Consider the following 12,855-nt stretch of genomic DNA (forward strand, 5'->3'; position numbering starts at 1 on the left):
TTAGTTAGTAGTTAGCAGTACAAAGGTTAGTAGTTAGTAGTTAGTAGTTAGTAGTTAGTAGTTACTATTTAACAGTTATCAGTTAGCAGTTAGTAGCTAATAGTTAGTAATTAGTAGTTAGTAGTTAGCAGTTAGAAGTTTTTAGTTAGTAGTTGGTAGTTAGTAGTTAGAATTTTGTAGTTAGTAGTTGGTAGTTAGCAGTAAAAAAATTAATAGTTAGTTGTTAGTAGTTAGTAGTTAGTAGTTAGCAGTAAAAAAGTTAGTAGTTAGTAGTTATAAGTTAGCAGTTAGTAGTTAGTAGTTAGTAGTCAGTAGTTACTATTTAACAGTTATCAGTTAGCAGTTAGTAGCTAATAGTTAGTAATTAGTAGTTAGTAGTTAGCAGTTAGAAGTTTTTAGTTAGTAGTTGGTAGTTAGTAGTTAGAATTTTGTAGTTAGTAGTTAGTAGTTAGCAGTAAAAAAATTAATAGTTAGTTGTTAGTAGTTAGTAGTTAGTAGTTAGTAGTTGGTAGTTAGTAGTTGGTAGTTAGTAGTTAGCAATTATAAGTTATTAGTTAGTAGTTAGTAGTTATTAGTTATTAGTTAGCAGTACAAAGTTTTGTAGTTAGTAGTTAGTAGTTATTAGTTATAAGTTAGCAGCTAATAGTTAGTAGTTACTATTTAATAGTTATCAGTTAGCAGTTAGTAGCTAGTAGTTAGTAATTAGTAGTTAGTAGTTAGCAGTTAGAAGTTATTAGTTAGTAGTTGGTGGTTAGTAGTTAGAATTTCGTAGTTAGTAGTTAGTAGTTAGTAGTTAGCAGTGTAAAAAATTAATAGTTAGTTGTTAGTAGTTAGTAGTTATAATTAGCAGTTAGTAGTTAGTAGTTAGTAGTTAGCAGTTAAAAGTTAGTGGTTAGTACTTAGTAGTTACTATTTAATATTTATCAGTTAGCAGTTAGTAGTTAGTAGTTAGCAGTTAGTAGTTGGTAGTTAGTAGTTGGTAGTTAGTCGTTAGCAATTATAAGTTATTAATTAGTAGTTGGTAGTTAGTAGTTAGAATTTAGTAGTTAGTAGTTATTAGTTATTAGTTAGCAGTACAAAGGTTTGTTGTTAGTAGTTAGTAGTTAGTAGTTATAAGTTAGCAGTTAGTAGTTAGTAGTTAGTAGTTAATAGTTACTATTTAATAGTTATCAGTTAGCAGTTAGTAGCTAGTAGTTAGTAATTAGTAGTTAGTAGTTAGCAGTTAGAAGTTATTAGTTAGTAGTTGGTAGTTAGTAGTTAGAATTTTTTAGTTAGTAGTTAGTAGTTAGTAGTTAGCAGTAAAAAATTAATAGTTAGTTGTTAGTAGTTAGTAGTTATAATTAGCAGTTAGTAGTTAGTGGTTAGTAGTTAGCAGTTAAAAGTTAGTAGTTAGTAACTAGTAGTTACTATTTAATAGTTATCAGTTACCAGTTAGTAGTTAGTAGTTAGTAGTTAGTAGTTGGCAGTTAGTAGTTGGTAGTTAGTAGTTAGCAATTATAAGTTATTAGTTAGTAGTTGGTAGTTAGTAGTTAGAATTTGATAGATAGTAGTTATTGGTTAGTAGTTAGCAGTACAAAGGTTAGTAGTTAGTAATTAGTAGTTAGTAGTTAGTAGTTATAAGTTAGCAGTTAGTAGTTAGTAGCTAGTAGTTAGTAGTTACTATTTAATAGTTATCAGTTAGCAGTTAGTAGCTAGTAGTTAGTAATTAGTTGTTAGTAGTTAGCAGTTAGAAGTTATTAGTTAGTAGTTGGTAGTTAGTAGTTAGAATTTTGAGGTTAGTAGTTAGTATATAGCAGTAAAAAAATTAATAGTTAGTAGCTAATAGTTAGTAGTTATAATTTAGCAGTTAGCAGTTAGTAGTTAGTAGCAAGCAGTTAAAGGTTAGTAGTTAGTAGTTAGTAGTTACTATTTAATAGTTATCAATTAGAGGTTAGTAGTTAGCAGTTAGTAGTTAGTAGTTAGCAGTTAATAGTTAGTAGTTGGTATTTAGTAGTTAGCAGTTAGAAGTTATTAGTTAGTAGTTGGTAGTTAGTAGTTAGAATTTAGTAGTTAGTAGTTAGTAGTTAGTAGTTAGCAGTAAAAAAGTTAGTAGTTAGCACTTAGTAGTTAGCAGTTAGTAGTTAGGATTTAGTAGTTAGTAGATAGCCGTTAAAAGTTATTCGTTAGTAGTTAGTAATTACTATTTAATAGTTATCAGTTAGCAGTTAGCAGTTAGTAGTTAGTAGTTAGTAGCTGGTAGTTAGTAGTTAGTAGTTAATAGTCAGTAGTTAGCAGTAAAAAGGTTAGTAGTTAGTAGTTAGTAGTTACTATTTAATAGTTATCAATTAGAGGTTAGTACTTAGCAGTTAGAAGTTATTAGTTAGTAGTTGGTAGTTAGTAGTTAGATTTTTGTAGTTAGTAGTCAGTAGTTAGTAGTTATAATTAGCAGTTAGTAGTTAGTAATTAGTAGTTAGCAGTTAAAATTTAGTAGTTAGTACTAAGTAGTTAATATTTAATAGTTATCAGTTAGCAGTTAGTAGTTAGTAGTTAGTAGTTAGTAGTTGGCAGTTAGTAGTTGGCAGTTAGTAGTTAGCAATTATAAGTTATTAGTTAGTAGTTGGTAGTTAGTAGTTAGAATTTAGTAGTTAGTAGTTATTAGTTAGTAGTTAGCAGTACAAAGGTTAGTAGTTAGTAGTTAGTAGTTAGTAGTTATAAGTTAGCAGTTAGTAGTTAGTAGTTAGTAGTTAACAGTTACTAATTAAAAGTTATCAGTTAGCAGTTAGTAGCTTGTAGTTAGTAATTAGTAGTTATTAGTTAGCAGTTAGAAGTTATTAGTTAGTAGTTGGTATTTAATAGTTAGAATTTTGAGCTGAGTAGTTAGTAGATAACAGTAAAAAAATTAATAGTTAGTAGCTAATAGTAAGTAGTTATAATTTAGCAGTTAGTACTTAGTAGTTAGTAGCAAGCAGTTAAAGGTTAGTAGTTAGTAGTTAGTAGTTACTATTTAATTGTTATCTATTAGAGGTTATTAGTTAGCAGTTAGTAGTTAGTAGTTAGTAGTTAGTAGTTAGTAGTTGGTAGTTAGTAGTTAGCAGTTAGAAGTTATTAGTTAGTAGTTGGTAGTTAGTAGTTAGGATTTAGTAGTTAGTAGTTAGTAGTTAGTAGTTAGTAGTTAGTAGTTAGTAGTTAGTAGTTAGCAGTAAGAAAGTTAGTAGTTAGCACTTAGTAGTTAGTAGTTAGTAGCTCTAATTAGCAGTTAGTAGTTAGGATTTAGTAGTTAGTAGATAGCCGTTAAAAGTTAGTAGTTAGTAATTAGTAATTACTATTTAATAGCTATCAGTTAGCAGTTAGCAGTTATTAGTTAGTAGTTAGTAGCTGGTATTTAGTAGTTAATAGTCAGTAGTTAGCAGTGAAAAGGCTAGTAGTTAGTAGTTAGTAGTTACTATTTAATATTATCAGTTAGTAGTTGGTAGTTAGTCGTTAGCAATTATAAGTTATTAGTTAGTAGTTGGTAGTTAGTCGTTAGAATTTAGTAGTTAGTAGTTATTAGTTATTAGTTAGCAGTACAAAGGTTTGTAGTTAGTAGTTAGTAGTTAGTAGTTATAAGTTAGCAGTTAGTAGTTAATAGTTAGTAGTTAATAGTTACTATTTAATAGTTATCAGTTAGCAGTTAGTAGCTAGTAGTTAGTAATTAGTAGTTAGTAGTTAGTAGCTCTAAGTTAGCAGTTAGTAGTTAGGATTTAGTAGTTAGTAGATAGCCGTTAAAAGTTATTCGTTAGTAGTTAGTAATTACTATTTAATAGTTATCAGTTAGCAGTTAGCAGTTAGTAGTTAGTAGTTAGTAGCTGGTAGTTAGTAGTTAGTAGTTAATAGTCAGTAGTTAGCAGTAAAAAGGTTAGTAGTTAGTAGTTAGTAGTTACTATTTAATAGTTATCAATTAGAGGTTAGTACTTAGCAGTTAGAAGTTCTCAGTTAGTAGTTGGTAGTTAGTAAATAGAAGTTTTTAGTTAGTAGTTATTTGTTAGTAGTTAGCAGTAAAAAAAATAATAGTTAGTTGTTAGAAGTTAGTAGTTATAATTAGCAGTTAGTAGTTAGTAGTTAGTAGTTAGCAGTTAAAAGTTAGTAGTTAGTACTTAGTAGGTACTATTTAATAGTTATCAGTTACCAGTTAGTAGTTAGTAGTTAGTAGTTAGTAGTTGGCAGTTAGTAGTTGGTAGTTATTAGTTAGCAATTATAAGTTATTAGTTAGTAGTTGGTAGTTAGTAGTTAGAATTTGATAGATAGTAGTTATTAGTTAGTAGTTAGCAGTACAAAGGTTAGTAGTTAGTAGTTAGTAGTTAGTAGTTAGTAGTTATAAGTTAGCAGTTAGTAGTTAGTAGCTAGTAGTTAGTAGTTACTATTTAATAGTTATCAGTTAGCAGTTAGTAGCTAGTAGTTAGTAATTGGTAGTTATTAGTTAGCAGTTAGAAGTTATTAGTTAGTAGTTGGTAGTTAGTAGTTAGAATTTTGAGGTTAGTAGTTAGTAGATAGCAGTAAAAATATTAATAGTTAGTAGCTAATAGTTAGTAGTTATAATTTAGCAGTTAGCAATTAGTAGTTAGTAGCAAGCAGTTAAAGGTTAGTTAGTAGTTAGTAGTTACTATTTAATAGTTATCAATTAGAGGTTAGTAGTTAGCAGTTAGTAGTTAGTAGTTAGCAGTTAGTAGTTAGTAGTTGGTAGTTAGTAGTTAGCAGTTAGAAGTTATTAGTTAGTAGTTGGTAGTTAGTAGTTAGAATTTAGTAGTTAGTAGTTAGTAGTTAGAAGTTAGTAGTTAGTAGTTAGCAGTAGAAAAGTTAGTATTTAGCACTTAGTAGTTAGTAGTTAGTAGCTCTAAGTTAGCAGTTAGTAGTTAGGATTTAGTATTTAGTAGATAGCCGTTAAAAGTTAGTCGTTAGTAGTTAGTAATTACTATTTAATAGTTATCAGTTAGCAGTTAGCAGTTAGTAGTTAGTAGCTGGTAGTTAGTAGTTAGTAGTTAATAGTCAGTAGTTAGCAGTATAAAGGTTAGTAGTTAGTAGTTAGTAGTTACTATTTAATAGTTATCAATTAGAGGTTAGTAGTTAGCAGCTAGAAGTTATTAGTTAGTAGTCAGTAGTTAGTAGTTATAATTAGCAGTTAGTAGTTAGTAATTAGTAGCTAGCAGTTAAAATTTAGTAGTTAGTACTAAGTAGTTAATATTTAATAGTTATTAGTTAGCAGTTAGTGGTTAATAGTTAGTAGTTAGTAGTTAGTAGTTGGCAGTTAGTAGTTGGTAGTTAGTAGTTAGCAATTATAAGTTATTAGTTAGTAGTTGGTAGTTAGTAGTTAGAATTTAGTAGTTAGTAGTTATTAGTTAGTAGTTAGCAGTACAAAGGTTAGTAGTTAGTAGTTAGTAGTTAGTAGTTATAAGTTAGCAGTTAGTAGTTAGTAGTTAGTAGTTAATAGTTACTATTTAAAAGTTATCAGTTAGCAGTTAGTAGCTAGTAGTTAGTAATTAGTAGTTAGTAGTTAGCAGTTAGAAGTTATTAGTTAGTAGTTGGTAGTTAGTAGTTAGAATTTTTTTAGTTAGTAGTTAATAGTTAGTAGTTAGCAGTAAAAAAAAATAATAGTTAGTTGTTAGTAGTTAGTAGATATAATTAGCAGTTAGTAGTTAGTAGTTAGTAGTTAGCAGTTAAAAGTTAGTAGTTAGTACTTAGTAGTTACTATTTAATAGTTATCAGTTACCAGTTAGCAGTTAGTAGTTAAAAGTTAGTAGTTGGCAGTTAGTAGTTGGTAGTTAGTAGTTAGCAATTATAAGTTTTTAGTTAGTAGTTGGTAGTTAGTAGTTAGAATTTGATAGATAGTAGTTATTAGTTAGTAGTTAGCAGTACAAAGGTTAGTAGTTAGTAGTTAGTAGTTAGTAGTTAGTAGTTATAAGTTAGCAGTTAGCAGTTAGTAGCTAGTAGTTGGTAGTTACTATTTAATAGTTATCAGTTAGCAGTTAGTAGCTAGTAGTTAGTAATTAGTAGTTAGTAGTTAGCAGTTAGAAGTTATTAGTTAGTAGTTGGTAGTTAGTAGTTAGAATTTTGAGGTTAGTAGTTAGTAGATAGCAGTAAAAATATTAATAGTTAGTAGCTAATAGTTAGTAGTTATAATTTAGCAGTTAGCAGTTAGTAGTTAGTAGCAAGCAGTTAAAGGTTAGTAGTTAGTAGTTAGTAGTTACTATTTAATAGTTATCAATTAGAGGTTAGTAGTTAGCAGTTAGTAGTTAGTAGTTAGCAGTTAGTAGTTAGTAGTTGGTAGTTAGTAGTTAGCAGTTAGAAGTTATTAGTTAGTAGTTGGTAGTTAGTAGTTAGAATTTAGTAGTTAGTAGTTAGTAGTTAGTAGTTAGTAGTTAGTAGTTAGCAGTAAAAAAGTTAGTAGTTAGCACTTAGTAGTTAGTAGTTAGTAGCTCTAAGTTAGCAGTTAGTAGTTAGGATTTAGTAGTTAGTAGATAGCCGTTAAAAGTTAGTCGTTAGTAGTTAGTAATTACTATTTAATAGTTATCAATTAGAGGTTAGTAGTTAGCAGTTAGAAGTTATTAGTTAGTAGTTGGTAGTTAGTAGTTAGAATTTTGTAGTTAGTAGTCAGTAGGTGGTAGTTATAATTAGCAGTTAGTAGTTAGTAATTAGTAGTTAGCAGTTAAAATTTAGTAGTTAGTACTAAGTAGTTAATAATTAATAGTTATCATTTAGCAGTTAGTAGTTAGTAGTTAGTAGTTAGTAGTTGGCAGTTAGTAGTTGGTAGTTAGTAGTTAGCAATTATAAGTTATTAGTTAGTAGTTAGCAGTACAGAGGTTAGTAGTTAGTAGTTAGTAGTTAGTAGTTATAAGTTAGCAGTTAGTAGTTAGTAGTTAGTAGCTAACAGTTACTAATTAAAAGTTATCAGTTAGCAGTTAGTAGTTAGTAGTTAGTAGTTGGCAGTTAGTAGTTGGTAGTTAGTAGTTAGCAATTATAAGTTATTAGTTAGTAGTTGGTAGTTAGTAGTTAGAATTTAGTAGTTAGTAGTTATTAGTTAGTAGTTAGCAGTACAAAGGTTAGTAGTTAGTAGTTAGTAATTAGTAGTTATTAGTTAGCAGTTAGAAGTTATTAGTTAGTAGTTGGTAGTTATTAGTTAGAATTTTGAGGTTAGTAGTTAGTAGATAGCAGTAAAAATTAATAGTTAGTAGCTAATAGTAAGTAGTTAAAATTTAGCAGTTAGTAGTTGTTATTTAGTAGCAAGCAGTTAAAGGTTAGTAGTTAGTAGTTAGTAGTTACTATTTAATTGTTATCAATTAGAGGTTATTAGTTAGCAGTTAGTAGTTAGTAGTTAGTAGTTAGTAGTTAGTAGTTGGTAGTTAGTAGTTAGCAGTTAGAAGTTATTAGTTAGTAGTTGGTAGTTGTTAGTTAGAATTTAGTAGTTAGTAGTTAGTAGTTAGTAGTTAGTAGTTAGTAGTTAGTAGTTAGTAGTTAGCAGTAAGAAAGTTAGTAGTTAGCACTTAGTAGTTAGTAGTTAGTAGCTCTAATTAGCAGTTAGTAGTTAGGATTTAGTAGTTAGTAGATAGCCGTTAAAAGTTAGTAGTTAGTAGTTAGTAATTACTATTTAATAGTTATCAGTTAGCAGTTAGCAGTTATTAGTTAGTAGTTAGTAGCTGGTATTTAGTAGTTAATAGTCAGTAGTTAGAAGTGAAAAGGCTAGTAGTTAGTAGTTAGTAGTTACTATTTAATATTATCAGTTAGTAGTTAGTAGTTAGTAGTTAGCAGTTAGAAGTTATTAGTTTATAGTTGGTAGTTAGTAGTTAAAATTTTGGAGTTTGTAATTAGCAGTTAGTAGTTAGCAGTAAAAAAAATTGAAAGTTAGTAGTTAGTAGTTAGTAGTCATAATTAAGCTGTTAGTAGTTAGTATTTAGTAGTTAATAGTTAGTAGTTTGCAGTTAAAAGTTATTAGTTAGTAGTAAGTAGTTACTACTTAAAAGTTACTATTTAATAGTTATCAATTAGAGGTTAGTAGTTAGCAGTTAGAAGTTATTAGTTAGTAGTTGGTAGTTAGTAGTTTGAATTTTGTAGTTAGTAGTTAGTAGTTAGTAGTTATAATTACCAGTTAGTAGTTAGTAATTAGTAGTTAGCAGTTAAAAGTTAGTTAGCAAGTAGTTGGTAGTTATTAGTTAATAGTTAGAAGTTAGCAGTTAACAGTTATTAGTTAGTAGTTAGTAGTCAGTATGTAGTTAGTAGTTAGTGTTAAGTATTTAGTAGTTAGGAGTTAGTAGTTAGTAGACAATAGTTAGTAGTTATAATTTAGCAGTTAGTAGTTATTAGTTAGTAGCAAGCAGTTAAAGGTTAGTAGTTAGTAGTTAGTAGTTACTATTTAATTGTTATCAATTAGAGGTTATTAGTTAGCAGTTAGTAGTTAGTAGTTAGTAGTTAGTAGTTAGTAGTTGGTAGTTAGTAGTTAGCAGTTAGAAGTTATTAGTTAGTAGTTGGTAGTTGGTAGTTAGAATTTAGTAGTTAGTAGTTAGTAGTTAGTAGTTAGCAGTAAGAAAGTTAGTAGTTAGCACTTAGTAGTTAGTAGTTAGTAGCTCTAATTAGCAGTTGGTAGTTAGGATTTAGTAGTTAGTAGATAGCCGTTAAAAGTTAGTAGTTAGTAGTTAGTAATTACTATTTAATAGTTATCAGTTAGCAGTTAGCAGTTATTAGTTAGTAGTTAGTAGCTGGTATTTAGTAGTTAATAGTCAGTAGTTAGCAGTGAAAAGGCTAGTAGTTAGTAGTTAGTAGTTACTATTTAATATTATCAGTTAGTAGTTAGTAGTTAGTAGTTAGCAGTTAGAAGTTATTAGTTTATAGTTGGTAGTTAGTAGTTAAAATTTTGGAGTTTGTAATTAGCAGTTAGTAGTTAGCAGTAAAAAAATTGAAAGTTAGTAGTTAGTAGTTAGTATTAATAATTAAGCTGTTAGTAGTTAGTATTTAGTAGTTAATAGTTAGTAGTTTGCAGTTAAAAGTTATTAGTTAGTAGTAAGTAGTTACTACTTAAAAGTTACTATTTAATAGTTATCAATTAGAGGTTAGTAATTAGCAGTTAGAAGTTATTAGTTAGTAGTTGTTAGTTAGTAGTTTGAATTTTGTAGTTAGTAGTTAGTAGTTAGTAGTTATAATTACCAGTTAGTAGTTAGTAATTAGTAGTTAGCAGTTAAAAGTTAGTTAGCAAGTAGTTGGTAGTTATTAGTTAATAGTTAGAAGTTAGCAGTTAACAGTTATTAGTTAGTAGTTAGTAGTCAGTATGTAGTTAGTAGATAGTGTTAAGTATTTAGTAGTTAGGAGTTAGTAGTTAGTAGATAATAGTTAGTAGTTTTTTTATTGTAGTTAGTAGTTAGTAGTTATTAGTCATTTGTTAGTGGCCAGTAGATATCAGTTAGTAGTTAGCAAGTATTTGGTAGTAATTAGTTAATAGTTGGTAGTCAGCAGTTAGTAGTTATTAGTTAGTAGTTAGTAGTTAGTAGTTGGTAGTCAGTATGTAGTTAGTAGTTAGTGGTAAGTATTTAGTAGTTAGGAGATAGTAGTTAGTAGATATTAGTTAGTAGTTCTTTGTTTGTAGTTAGTAGTTAGTAGTTATTAGTCATTTGTTAGTGGCTAGTAGATACAAATTAGTAGTTAGCAAGTAGTTGGTAGTTATTAGTTAATAGTTAGAAGTTAGCAGTTAGCAGTTAGTAGTTAGTAGTTAGTAGTTAGTAGTTAGTAGTTAGTAGTTAGTAGTTAGTAGTTAGTATTTAGTATTTAGTAGTCAGTAGTTAGTAGTTAGTAGTTAGCAGTAAAAAAAAATTAGTAATTAGTAGTTAGCAGTTAGTAGTTAGCAGTAAAAAAGTTAGTAGTTAATAGTTAGTAGTTATAAATTAGCAGTTAGTAGCTAGTAGTTAGTAGTTAGTAGTTAGTAGTCAGTAGTTAGTAGTTAGTAGTTAGTAATCAGCAGTTAGAAGTTATTAGTTAGTAGTTGGTAGTTAGTAGTTGGTAGTCAGTATGTAGTTAGTAGTTAGTGGTAAGTTTTTAGTAGTTAGGAGTTAGTAGTTAGTAGATAATAGTTAGTAGTTTTTTGTTTGTAGTTAGCAGTTAGTAGTTAGTAGTTAGTAGTTATTAGTCGATTGTTAGTGACTAGTAGATATCAGTTAGTAGTTAGCAAGTAGTTTGTAGTTGTTAGTTAAAAGTTAGAAGTTACCATTATGCAGTTATTAGTTAGTAGTTAGTAGTTAGTAGTTGGTAGTCAGTATGTAGTTAGTAGTTAGTGGTAAGTATTTAGTAGTTAGGAGTTAGTAGTTAGTAGATAATATTCAGTAGTTTTTTGTTTGTAGTTAGTAGTTAGTAGTTATTAGTCATTTGTTAGTGGCTAGTAGATATCAGTTAGTAGTTAGCAAGTAGTTGGTAGTTATTAGTTAGTAGTTAGAAGTTAGCAGTTAGCAGTTAGTAGTTAGTAGTTAATAGTTAGTAGTTAGTAGTTATTAGTTAGTAGTTAGAAGTTAGCAGTTAGCAGTTAGTAGTTAGTAGTTAATAGTTAGTAGTTAATAGTTAGTAGTTGGTAGTTAGTAGTTAGCAGTTCGTAGTTAGCAGTAAAAAAGTTAGTAGTTAGTAGTTAGTAGTTATAAGTTAGCAGTTAGTAGTTGGTAGTTTGTAGTTAGTAGTTAGTAGTCAGTAGTTAGTAGTCAGTAGTTAGTAGTTAGTAGTTAGTAGTTAGCAGTTAGAAGTTATTAGTTAGTAGTTGGTAGTTAGTAGTTGGTAGTCAGTATGTAGTTAGTAGTTAGCGGTAAGTATTTAGTAGTTAGGAGTTAGTAGTTAGTAGATAATAGTTAGTAGTTTTTTGTTTGTAGTTAGCAGTTAGTAGTTAGTAGTTAGTAGTTAGTAGTTATTAGTCATTTGTTAGTGGCTAGTAAATATCAGTTAGTAGTTAGCAAGTAGTTGATAGTTGTTAGTTAATATTTAGAAGTTGGCATTAAGCAGTTAGTAGTTAGTAGTTTGTAGTTAGTAGTTAGTAGTTAGTAGTTAGTAGTTAGTATTTAGTATTTAGTAGTCAGTAGTTAGTAGTTAGTAGTTAGCAGTAAAAAAGTTAGTAATTAGTAGTTAGCAGTTAGTAGTTAGCAGTAAAAAATTAGAAGTTAGTAGTTATAAGTTAGCAGTTAGTAGCTAGTAGTTTGTAGTTAGTAGTTAGTTGTTAGTAGTCAGTAGTTAGTAGTTAGTAGTTAGTAGTTAGCAGTTAGAAGTTATTAGTTAGTAGTTAGTAGTTAGTAGTTGGTAGTCAGTATGTAGTTAGTAGTTAGTGGTAAGTATTTAGTGTTTAGGAGTTAGTAGTTAGTAGATAATAGTTAGTAGTTTTTTGTTTGTAGTTAGCAGTTAGTAGTTAGTAGTTAGTAGTTAGTAGTTTTTAGTCATTTGTTAGTGGCTAGTAGATATCAGTTAGTAGTTAGCAAGTAGTTGGTAGTTGTTAGTTAAAAGTTAGAAGTCAGCATTAAGCAGTTATTAGTTAGTAGTTAGTAGTTAGTAGTTGGTAGTCAGTATGTAGGTAGTAGTTAGTGGTAAGTATTTAGCAGTTAGGAGTTAGTAGTTAGTAGATAATAGTTAGTAGTTTTTTGTTTGTAGTTAGTAGTTAGTAGTTATTAGTCATTTGTTAGTGGCTAGTAGATATCAGTTATTAGTTAGCAAGCAGTTGGTAGTTATTAGTCAATAGTTAGAAGTTAGCAGTTAGCAGTTAGTAGTTAGTAGTTAGTAGTTAGTAGTTTTTTGTTTGTAGTTAGCAGTTAGTAGTTAGTAGTTAGTAGTTAGTAGTTTTTAGTCATTTGTTAGTGGCTAGTAGATATCAGTTAGTAGTTAGCAAGTAGTTGGTAGTTGTTAGTTAAAAGTTAGAAGTCAGCATTAAGCAGTTATTAGTTAGTAGTTAGTAGCTAGTAGTTTGTAGTTAGTAGTTAGTTGTTAGTAGTCAGTAGTTAGTAGTTAGTAGTTAGTAGTTAGCAGTTAGAAGTTATTAGTTAGTAGTTAGTAGTTAGTAGTTGGTAGTCAGTATGTAGTTAGTAGTTAGTGGTAAGTATTTAGTGTTTAGGAGTTAGTAGTTAGTAGATAATAGTTAGTAGTTTTTTGTTTGTAGTTAGCAGTTAGTAGTTAGTAGTTAGTAGTTTTTAGTCATTTGTTAGTGGCTAGTAGATATCAGTTAGTAGTTAGCAAGTAGTTGGTAGTTGTTAGTTAAAAGTTAGAAGTCAGCATTAAGCAGTTATTAGTTAGTAGTTAGTAGTTAGTAGTTGGTAGTCAGTATGTAGGTAGTAGTTAGTGGTAAGTATTTAGCAGTTAGGAGTTAGTAGTTAGTAGATAATAGTTAGTAGTTTTTTGTTTGTAGTTAGTAGTTAGTAGTTATTAGTCATTTGTTAGTGGCTAGTAGATATCAGTTATTAGTTAGCAAGCAGTTGGTAGTTATTAGTCAATAGTTAGAAGTTAGCAGTTAGCAGTTAGTAGTTAGTAGTTAGTAGGTAGTAGTTTTTTGTTTGTAGTTAGCAGTTAGTAGTTAGTAGTTAGTAGTTAGTAGTTTTTAGTCATTTGTTAGTGGCTAGTAGATATCAGTTAGTAGTTAGCAAGTAGTTGGTAGTTGTTAGTTAAAAGTTAGAAGTCAGCATTAAGCAGTTATTAGTTAGTAGTTAGTAGTTAGTAGTTGGTAGTCATTATGTAGGTAGTAGTTAGTGGTAGGTATTTAGCAGTTAGGAGTTAGTAGTTAGTAGATAATAGTTAGTAGTTTTTTGTTTGTAGTTAGTAGTTAGTAGTTATTAGTCATTTGTTAGTGGCTAGTAGATATCAGTTAGTAGTTAGCAAGCAGTTGGTAGTTATTAGTCAATAGTTAGA

The sequence above is a fragment of the Convolutriloba macropyga genome, chromosome 12 (genome assembly GCF_964194025.1).
Source record: "Convolutriloba macropyga chromosome 12, txConMacr16.3, whole genome shotgun sequence".
Taxonomy (NCBI): domain Eukaryota; kingdom Metazoa; phylum Xenacoelomorpha; order Acoela; family Convolutidae; genus Convolutriloba; species Convolutriloba macropyga.